This window comes from Perca fluviatilis, unplaced genomic scaffold (genome assembly GCF_010015445.1).
Source record: "Perca fluviatilis unplaced genomic scaffold, GENO_Pfluv_1.0 PFLUV_unplaced_scaf_26, whole genome shotgun sequence".
Classification (NCBI taxonomy): domain Eukaryota; kingdom Metazoa; phylum Chordata; class Actinopteri; order Perciformes; family Percidae; genus Perca; species Perca fluviatilis.
The window spans coordinates 676-12,227 of record NW_024375680.1 but is presented as its reverse complement, the minus strand read 5'-3'; the positions used below and the strand labels follow the sequence as shown (position 1 = coordinate 12,227).

The 11,552-nt window shown below is 40.9% G+C and overlaps 2 non-coding genes across 2 annotated transcripts; both read right to left on the bottom strand.

The window, feature by feature from the left end:
- Positions 1-2,662: 2,662 nt before the first annotated feature.
- Positions 2,663-2,734, bottom strand: trnap-cgg. The gene has a single exon. It is a non-coding gene; the product is annotated as a tRNA-Pro (tRNA).
- A 4,120-nt stretch (positions 2,735-6,854) lies between these two features.
- Positions 6,855-6,926, bottom strand: trnap-agg. The gene has a single exon. It is a non-coding gene; the product is annotated as a tRNA-Pro (tRNA).
- Positions 6,927-11,552: the final 4,626 nt, after the last annotated feature.

The window sequence follows — 11,552 nt, the reverse complement described above, 5'->3', positions numbered from 1 at the left end:
TTCACAACATAGCCTACAAGTCAAAACAAATGCCCATTAGTCAAACAAGCCATTAGGCTGTAGTTCTAAACACTCAACTGTAGTTTGTTTATATAGGCCTAGTATTTTTCTGCGACAAGGCAAATCAAAGTGCTTAGCATAAAACAAACAACACATTTTTTCATTTTTATTGTATAAATTCTCACGACCGCACGATGCAGCAATTTGTTTTATTTTTTACGTGCAGCAATCTTTTCTATCCGCCGAGCGGTAATTACTACGTCACTTCAGCAGTCTTCAGCTGATGTCATTTAGCAACAGAAGGTGCAACACACATAAAAAAGCTCTGGACCTTAGCTATCATGTAGATATGGTCACCAAAGTTTACCTACTGTAAGCACTGTCAAATATGGTAATAAGCTATTTTCACCTGTTTAACGATTCGATTTTTAAAATCTGATGACACCAGTGTGTTTCCCATCCCAAAAAAACCCAGGGTGTATCCAAAATTGTACACTACCAACTTCTACATATGAGAAATATAACAATATATTTAAAAACTACAACTCCCACTATAGACGCGGCCCAGAATCTGTTACAAAGCTTGAGCACTTGCAGTTCTTCCGGTGTGGGTGGGAGGACGTGTTCGGCTCCTGTTTCTGCTGTCTGCCGTGAGTGGGCTTCATTCTGTTTCAGACTGATGCCGCCGGCCGGCCGGCCGAGCAAACAGTACATGAGACAAATACATGAAACTGTATTTTATTATTATTGCTATGTTTATTGTTTAACTCCTCAAATACAACATTAGACAAAAACATCAATATTACGAATATTATGTATTTTTATCTTTTCTACCCGCCGAGCGGTAATTACGACGTCACTTCCGGAGTCTTCAGCTGATTTTTTTAAACGGTGCATAACTTACTGGAACATAACTGAGCAACACGTTGTTGCTGGTGACAAAACCACTGATTATATATATTATATTTATTACATGGCTTGCTTGAATTCTAATGTAGAATACGGTCTTTTATTTTCTTGATAACAGACCGTGGCTAAGTATAACACACCGTTGCCATGCATAGCATAGCGTTGCCATGAACGCAGTTCTGTTCCCTCTGGAGGAGAGCTATCAATCGATCCGCTGAAAGAAGATTGGCGTCGGGGTCCTGATATTATTAAAATAAAGAAATGCATACCATGATAACAGCTAAATACATGTTGAAAGATGTAGCGTTATAGTTTTAAAAATATCAATAAACAACAAAGCAATCCAGCTTCCCTGGCCGAAATAGACCGAAATAATAACATTAAAAGAAATACATATAAACCGTGATAAGATCTGGTGAATAAATGTTGATTAAAATGTATTTATTTTTATTGGGCTAAAAATACCAATAATATCAAAGCTGTATCCAGCTTCTCTGCTGCAGCCCGACTGGCAGAAAGTTTCGTGCTGTGATTACGTAAGATGCTTCTCATTGAAATACATTAGTATAAAAAACGTGACCCCAACACATAAATCTTCAAAATAACGTGAGGGTATCACGTTCTAATAGATTTAATTTCGTAATGCCATCACGAACTGACGTGAGACTGGGTTGCGTAAAACAGTCTTTTAGCAATTTTCAATCAAGGAAATGCAGCTCCGATCTCTCACTGAGGGGATTCCAGGACGTTCCAAGGCCAGATAGGTTCAAATGCAAATCGACTGCTGAGAACAAAGTCTTCAGTTTCTGGATTAAATTAGAAAAAGTTTATTGGCTTCATTGCCTATTACCAATTCTCTACTTTGTGCGTGAACCAAATAGCCTGGTTTCCACCATCTGGGTGGACTTGACACTAGTGCCAACTTCAAATTTAGAATGTGGTGAGAATCATACCCCTAGACCAACGAGCCACGTAAAACAGTCTTTTAGCAATTTTCAATCAAGGAAATGCGGCTCCGATCTGTCACTGACTTGAAAGGTAATAGTCAAGTAGTTTGTTTGGCAAGGGCTCTATCCATGGCTGCACTGCCAGATTCAGTTTTGTGATTACTTTTGATGCCAAAGTTTTACCAAATTTCTAACTTGAATATTTCAGTCAAAAGTGACAGCAGAATCGTAATGAAAAAGCTTAGTGTGTAACTGTGACTTAATAAACTCATATAAGCTTTCTAGCGAGAGGGATACTTTGTGAGTGAACGCCAACTTCATTGCCTATTACCAATTCTCTACTTTGTGCGTGAACAAAAAAGCCTGGTTTCCACCATCTGGGTGGACATGACACTAGTGCCAACTTCAAATTTAGAACATGGTGATAACCAGATCTTGTCCTTGGGGTTCTTCCGGGATTTGAACTCAGGACCTCTCGCACCCTAAGCGAGAATCATACCCCTAGACCAACGAGCCACGTAAAACATTCTTTTAACAATTTTCAATCAAGGAAATGCAGCTCCGATCTGTCACTGAGCGGATTCCAGGACCTTCCATGGCCAGATAGGTTCAAATGCAAATCGACTGCTGAGAACAAAGTCTTCAGTTTCTGGATTAAATTAGAAAAAGTTTATTGGCTTCATTGCCTATTACCAATTCTCTACTTTGTGCGTGAACAAAATAGCCTGGTTTCCACCATCTGGGTGGACTTGACACTAGTGCCAACTTCAAATTTAGAATGTGGTGACACCCAGATTTTGTCCTTAGGGCTCGTCCGGGATTTGAACCCGGGACCTCTCGCACCCGAAGCGAGAATCATACCCCTAGACCAACGAGCCACATAAATCAGTATTTTAGCAATTTTCAATCAAGGAAATGCAGCTCCGATCTGTCACTGAGCGGATTCCAGGACGTTCCAAGGCCAGATAGGTTCAAATGCAAATCGACTGCTGAGAACAAAGTCTTCAGTTTCTGGATTAAATTAGAAAAAGTTTATTGGCTTCATTGCCTATTACCAATTCTCTACTTTGTGCGTGAACAAAATAGCCTGGTTTCCACCCTCTGGGTGGACTTGACACTAGTGCCAACTTCAAATTTAGAATGTGGTGAGAATCATACCCCTAGACCAACGAGCCATGTAAAACAGTCTTTTAGTAATTTTCAATCAAGGAAATGCGGCTCCGATCTGTCACTGACTTGAAAGGCAATAGTCAAGTAGTTTGTTTGGCAAGGGCTCTATCCATGGCTCCACTGCCAGATTAAGCTTTGTGATTACTTTTGATGCCAACGTTTTACCAAATTTCGAACTTGAATATTTCAGTCAAAAGTGACAGCAGAATCCTAATGAAAAAGCTTAGTGTGTAACTGTGACTTAATAAACTCATATAAGCTTTCTAGCTAGAATCATACGCCTAGACTGAGCTGCACGTTACTTACCTGGCATTTGATCTTAATTGCAAGAAGGGTTAGGGGATTCCAGGGCTTTCCAAGGCCAGATAGGTTCAAATGCATATTGACTGCTGAGAACAAAGTCTTCAGTTTCTGGATTAAATTAGGAAAACTTTATTGGCTTCATTGCCTATTACCAATTCTCTACTTTGTGCGTGAACAAAATAGCCTGGTTTCCACCATCTGGGTGGACTTGACACTAGTGCCAACTTCAAATTTAGAATGTGGTGAGAATCATACCCCTAGACCAACGAGCCACGTAAAACAGTCTTTTAGCAATTTTCAATCAAGGAAATGCGGCTCCGATCTGTCACTGACTTGAAAGGCAATAGTCAAGTAGTTTGTTTGGCAAGGGCTCTATCCATGGCTCCACTGCCAGATTCAGCTTTGTGATTACTTTTGATACCGCGTTTTACCAAATTTCGAACAATATTTCAGTCAAAACTGACAGCAGAATCATAATGAAAAAGCTTAGTGTGTAACTGTGACTTAATAAACTCATATAAGCTTTCTAGCGAGAATCATACGCCTAGACTCAGCTGCACGTTACTTACCTGGCATTTCATCTTAATTGCAAGAAGGGTTAGGGGATTCCAGGGCTTTCCAAGGCCAGATAGGTTCAAATGCAAATCGACTGCTGAGAACAAAGTCTTCAGTTTCTGGATTAAATTAGAAAAAGTTTATTGGCTTCATTGCCTATTACCAATTCTCTACTTTGTGCGTGAACAAAATAGCCTGGTTTCCACCATCTGGGTGGACTTGACACTAGTGCCAACTTCAAATTTAGAATGTGGTGAGAATCATACCCCTAGACCAACGAGCCACGTAAAACAGTCTTTTAGCAATTTTCAATCAAGGAAATGCGGCTCCGATCTGTCACTGACTTGAAAGGTAATAGTCAAGTAGTTTGTTTGGCAAGGGCTCTATCCATGGCTGCACTGCCAGATTCAGCTTTGTGATTACTTTTGATGCCAACGTTTTACCAAATTTCTAACTTGAATATTTCAGTCAAAAGTGACAGCAGAATCGTAATGAAAAAGATTAGTGTGTAACTGTGACTTAATAAACTCATATAAGCTTTCTAGCGAGAGGGATTCTTTGTGAGTGAACGCCAACTTCATTGCCTATTACCAATTCTCTACTTTGTGCGTGAACAAAAAAGCCTGGTTTCCACCATCTGGGTGGACATGACACTAGTGCCAACTTCAAATTTAGAACATGGTGATAACCAGATTTTGTCCTTGGGGCTCGTCCGGGTTTGAACCGGGACCTCTCGCACCCTAAGCGAGAATCATACCCCTAGACGCGAGCACGTAAAACAGTCTTGTGCAATTTTCAATCAAGGAAATGCAGCTCCGATCTCTCACTGAGGGGATTCCAGGACCTTCCAAGGCCAGATAGGTTCAAATGCAAATCGACTGCTGAGAACAAAGTCTTCAGTTTCTGGATTAAATTAGAAAACGTTTATTGGCTTCATTGCCTATTACCAATTCTCTACTTTGTCGTGAACAAAATAGCCTGGTTTCCACCATCTGGGTGGACTTGACACTAGTGCCAACTTCAAATTTAGAATGTGGTGAGAATCATAACCCCAAACGACGCTACGTAAAATAGTCTTTTAGCAATTTTCAATCAAGGAAAAGTGGCCCGATCTGTCACTGACTTGAAGGCAATAGTCAAGTAGTTTGTTTGGTAGGAGGGCCCCATGGCTCCACTGCCAGATTCAGTTTTGTGATTAATTTTGATGCCAACGTTTTCCAAATTTGACTTGAATATTTCAGTCAAAGTGACAGCAGTAACGTGAAAAAGCTTAGTGTGTAACTGTGACTTAATAAACTCATATAAGCTTTGCGAGAGGGGATACATCGATGCGTGAACGTAACTTCATTGCCTATTACCAATTCTCTACTTTGTGCGTGAACAAAAAAGCCTGGTTTCCACCATCTGGGTGGACATGACACTAGTGCCAACTTCAAATTTAGAATGTGGAGAGAATCATAACCCTAGACCAACGAGCCACGTAAAACAGTCTTTTAGCAATTTTCAATCAAGGAAATGCGGCTCCGATCTGTCACTGACTTGAAAGGCAATAGTCAAGTAGTTTGTTTGGTAAGGGCTCCATGGCTCCACTGCCAGATTCAGTTTTGTGATTACTTTTGATGCCAACGTTTTACCAAATTTCGAACTTGAATATTTCAGTCAAAAGTGACAGCAGAATCGTAATGAAAAAGCTTAGTGTGTAACTGTGACTTAATAAACTCATATAAGCTTTCTAGAGAGGGATACCGTACGTGAACGTAACTTCATTGCCTATTACCAATTCTCTACTTGTGCGTGAACAAAAAGCCTGGTTTCCACCATCTGGTGGACTAGACACTAGTGCCAACTTCAAATTTAGAATGTGGCGACAACCAGATTCTGTCCTTGGGGCTCGTCCGGGATTTGAACCGGGACCTCTCACACCCTAAGCGAGAATCAACCCCTAGACCAACGAGCCACGTAAAACCGCTTTTCTTTTAGCAATTTTCAATCAAGGAAATGCAGCTCCCATCTCTCACTGAGGGATTCCAGGACCTTCCAAGGCCAGATAGGTTCAAATGCAAATCGACTGCTGAGAACAAAGTCTTCAGTTTCTGGATTAAATTAGAAAGAGTTTATTGGCTTCATTGCCTATTACCAATTCTCTACTTTGTGCGTGAACAAAATAGCCTGGTTTCCACCATCTGGGTGGACTTGACACTAGTGCCAACTTCAAATTTAGAATGTGTTGAGAATCATACCCCTAGACCAACGAGCCACGTAAAACAGTCTTTTAGCAATTTTCAATCAAGGAAATGCAGCTCCCATCTCTCACTGAGGGGATTCCAGGACCTTCCAAGGCCAGATAGGTTCAAATGCAAATCGACTGCTGAGAACAACGTCTTCAGTTTCTGGATTAAATTAGAAAGAGTTTATTGGATTCATTGCCTATTACCAATTCTCTACTTTGTGCGTGAACAAAATAGCCTGGTTTCCACCATCTGGGTGGACTTGACACTAGTGCCAACTTCAAATTTAGAATGTGTTTAGAATCATACCCCTAGACCAACGAGCCACGTAAAACAGTCTTTTAGCAATTTTCAATCAAGGAAATGCGGCTCCGATCTGTCACTGACTTGAAAGGCAATAGTCAAGTAGTTTGTTTGGTAAGGGCTCCATGGCTCCACTGCCAGATTCAGTTTTGTGATTACTTTTGATGCCAACGTTTTACCAAATTTCGAACTTGAATATTTCAGTCAAAAGTGACAGCAGAATCGTAATGAAAAAGCTTAGTGTGTAACTGTGACTTAATAAACTCATATAAGCTTTCTAGCGAGAGGGATACTTCGTGCGTGAATGCCAACTTCATTGCCTATTACCAATTCTCTACTTTGTGCGTGAACAAAAAAGCCTGGTTTCCACCATCTGGTGGACTAGACACTAGTGCCAACTTCAAATTTAGAATGTGGCGACAACCAGATTCTGTCCTTGGGGCTCGTCCGGGATTTGAACCCGGGACCTCTCACACCCTAAGCGAGAATCATACGCCTAGACCAACGAGCCACGTAAAACCGTCTTTTAGCAATTTTCAATCAAGGAAATGCAGCTCCCATCTCTCACTGAGGGGATTCCAGGACCTTCCAAGGCCAGATAGGTTCAAATGCAAATCGACTGCTGAGAACAAAGTCTTCAGTTTCTGGATTAAATTAGAAAGAGTTTATTGGCTTCATTGCCTATTACCAATTCTCTACTTTGTGCGTGAACAAAATAGCCTGGTTTCCACCATCTGGGTGGACTTGACACTAGTGCCAACTTCAAATTTAGAATGTGGTGAGAATCATAACCCTAGACCAACGAGCTACGTAAAATAGTCTTTTAGCAATTTTCAATCAAGGAAAAGTGGCTCCGATCTGTTACTGACGGGATTCGAGGACCTTCCAAGGCCAGATAGGTTCAAATGCAAATCGACTGCTGAGAACAAAGTCTTCAGTTTCTGGATTAAATTAGAAAAAGTTTATTGGCTTCAATGCCTATTACTAATTCTCTACTTTGTGCCTGAACAAAAAAGCCTGGTTTCCACCATCTGGGTGGACATGACACTAGTGCCAACTTCAAATTTAGAATGTGGAGAGAATCATAACCCTAGACCAACGAGCCACGTAAAACAGTCTTTTAGCAATTTTCAATCAAGGAAATGCGGCTCCGATCTGTCACTGACTTGAAAGGCAATAGTCAAGTAGTTTGTTTGGTAAGGGCTCCATGGCTCCACTGCCAGATTCAGTTTTGTGATTAATTTTGATGCCAACGTTTTACCAAATTTCGAACTTGAATATTTCAGTCAAAAGTGACAGCAGAATCGTAATGAAAAAGCTTAGTGTGTAACTGTGACTTAATAAACTCATATAAGCTTTCTAGCGAGAGGGATACATCGTGCGTGAACGCCAACTTCATTGCCTATTACCAATTCTCTACTTTGTGCGTGAACAAAAAAGCCTGGTTTCCACCATCTGGGTGGACATGACACTAGTGCCAACTTCAAATTTAGAATGTGGAGAGAATCATAACCCTAGACCAACGAGCCACGTAAAACAGTCTTTTAGCAATTTTCAATCAAGGAAATGCGGCTCCGATCTGTCACTGACTTGAAAGGCAATAGTCAAGTAGTTTGTTTGGTAAGGGCTCCATGGCTCCACTGCCAGATTCAGTTTTGTGATTAATTTTGATGCCAACGTTTTACCAAATTTCGAAGTTGAATATTTCAGTCAAAAGTGACAGCAGAATCGTAGTGGAAAAAGCTTAGTGTGTAACTGTGACTTAATAAACTCATATAAGCTTTCTAGCGAGGGATACCGTGCGTGAACGCAACTTCATTGCCTATTACCAATCTCTCTACTACTTGTGCCGTGAACAAAAAGCCGGTTTTCCACCATCTGGGTGGACATAACACTAGTGCCAACTTCAAATTTAGAATGTGGAGAGAATCATAACCCTAGACCACAGCGACCACGTAAAACAGTCTTTTAGCAATTTTCAATCAAGGAAATGCGGCTCCGATCTGTCACTGACTTGAAAGGCAATAGTCAAGTAGTTTGTTTGGTAAGGGCTCCATGGCTCCACTGCCAGATTCAGTTTTGTGATTACTTTTGATGCCAACGTTTTACCAAATTTCGAACTTGAATATTTCAGTCAAAAGTGACAGCAGAATCGTAATGAAAAAGCTTAGTGTGTAACTGTGACTTAATAAACTCATATAAGCTTTCTAGCGAGAGGGATACTTTGTGCGTGAATGCCAACTTCATTGCCTATTACCAATTCTCTACTTTGTGCGTGAACAAAAAAGCCTGGTTTCCACCATCTGGGTGGACATAACACTAGTGCCAACTTCAAATTTAGAATGTGGAGAGAATCATAACCCTAGACCAACGAGCCACGTAAAACAGTCTTTTAGCAATTTTCAATCAAGGAAATGCAGCTCCCATCTCTCACTGAGGGGATTCCAGGACCTTCCAAGGCCAGATAGGTTCAAATGCAAATCGACTGCTGAGAACAACGTCTTCAGTTTCTGGATTAAATTAGAAAGAGTTTATTGGTTGATTCGCCTATTACCAAATTCTACTACGCTTGCGTGAACAAAATAGCCTGGTTTCCACCATCTGGGTGGACTTGACACTAGTGCCAACTTCAAATTTAGAATGTGTTTAGAATCATACCCCTAGACCAACGAGCCACGTAAAACAGTCTTTTAGCAATTTTCAATCAAGGAAATGCGGCTCCGATCTGTCACTGACTTGAAAGGCAATAGTCAAGTAGTTTGTTTGGTAAGGGCTCCATGGCTCCACTGCCAGATTCAGTTTTGTGATTACTTTTGATGCCAACGTTTTACCAAATTTCGAACTTGAATATTTCAGTCAAAAGTGACAGCAGAATCGTAATGAAAAAGCTTAGTGTGTAACTGTGGCTTAATAAACTCATATAAGCTTTCTAGCGAGAGGGTATACCGTCGTGGCGGTAACTCATTGCCTATTACCAATTTCTACTCTACTTTGTCGTGAACAAAAAGCCTGGTTTCCACCATCTGGTGGACTAGACACTAACGCTGCCAACTTCAAATTTAGAATGTGGCGACAACCAGATTCTGTCTCGCGGGGCTCGTCCGGGATTTGAACCGGGACCTCTCGCACCTAAGCGCGAGAATCATACCCCTAGACCAACGAGCCACGTAAAACCGTCTTTTAGCAATTTTCAATCAAGGAAATGCAGCTCCATCTCTCACTGAGGGGATTCCAGGACCCTTCCAAGGCCAGATAGGTTCAAATGCAAATCGACTGCTGAGAACAAAGTCTTCAGTTTCTGGATTAAATTAGAAAGAGTTTATTGGCTTCATTGCCTATTACCAATTCTCTACTTTGTGCGTGAACAAAATAGCCTGGTTTCCACCATCTGGGTGGACTTGACACTAGTGCCAACTTCAAATTTAGAATGTGGTGAGAATCATAACCCTAGACCAACGAGCCACGTAAAACAGTCTTTTAGCAATTTTCAATCAAGGAAATGCGGCTCCGATCTGTCACTGACTTGAAAGGCAATAGTCAAGTAGTTTGTTTGGTAAGGGCTCCATGGCTCCACTGCCAGATTCAGTTTTGTGATTAATTTTGATGCCAACGTTTTACCAAATTTCGAACTTGAATATTTCAGTCCAAAGTGCAGCAGAATCGTAATGAAAAAGCTTAGTTGTGTAACTGTGACTTAATAAACTCATATAAGCTTTCTAGCGCGAGGGATACATCGGTGCCGTGAACGCTAACTTCATTGCCTATTACCAATTCTCTACTTTGTGCGTGAACAAAAAAGCCTGGTTTCCACCATCTGGGTGGACATGACACTAGTGCCAACTTCAAATTTAGAATGTGGAGAGAATCATAACCCTAGACCAACGAGCCACGTAAAACAGTCTTTTAGCAATTTTCAATCAAGGAAATGCGGCTCCGATCTGTCACTGACTTGAAAGGCAATAGTCAAGTAGTTTGTTTGGTAAGGGCTCCATGGCTCCACTGCCAGATTCAGTTTTGTGATTACTTTTGATGCCAACGTTTTACCAAATTTCGAACTTGAATATTTCAGTCAAAAGTGACAGCAGAATCGTAATGAAAAAGCTTAGTGTGTAACTGTGACTTAATAAACTCATATAAGCTTTCTAGCTAGAATCATACGCCTAGACTGAGCTGCACGTTACTTACCTGGCATTTGATCTTAATTGCAAGAAGGGTTAGGGGATTCCAGGGCTTTCCAAGGCCAGATAGGTTCAAATGCATATTGACTGCTGAGAACAAAGTCTTCAGTTTCTGGATTAAATTAGGAAAACTTTATTGGCTTCATTGCCTATTACCAATTCTCTACTTTTTGCGTGAACAAAATAGCCTGGTTTCCACCATCTGGGTGGACTTGACACTAGTGCCAACTTCAAATTTAGAATGTGGTGAGAATCATACCCCTAGACCAACGAGCCACGTAAAACAGTCTTTTAGCAATTTTCAATCAAGGAAATGCGGCTCCGATCTGTCACTGACTTGAAAGGCAATAGTCAAGTAGTTTGTTTGGCAAGGGCTCTATCCATGGCTCCACTGCCAGATTCAGCTTTGTGATTACTTTTGATGCCAACGTTTTACCAAATTTCGAACTTGAATATTTCAGTCAAAAGTGACAGCAGAATCGTAATGAAAAAGCTTAGTGTGTAACTGTGACTTAATAAACTCATATAAGCTTTCTAGCGAGAATCATACGCATAGATTCAGCTGCACATTACTTACCTGGCATTTCATCTTAATTGCAAGAAGGGTTAGGGGATTCCAGGGCTTTCCAAGGCCAGATAGGTTCAAATGCAAATCGACTGCTGAGAACAAAGTCTTCAGTTTCTGGATTAAATTAGAAAAAGTTTATTGGCTTCAATGCCTATTACTAATTCTCTACTTTGTGCCTGAACAAAAAAGCCTGGTTTCCACCATCTGGGTGGACATGACACTAGTGCCAATTTCAAATTTAGAATGTGGACAGAATCATAACCCTAGACCAACGAGCCACGTAAAACAGTCTTTTAGCAATTTTCAATCAAGGAAATGCGGCTCCGATCTGTCACTGACTTGAAAGGCAATAGTCAAGTAGTTTGTTTTGGTAAAGGGCTCCATGGCTCCA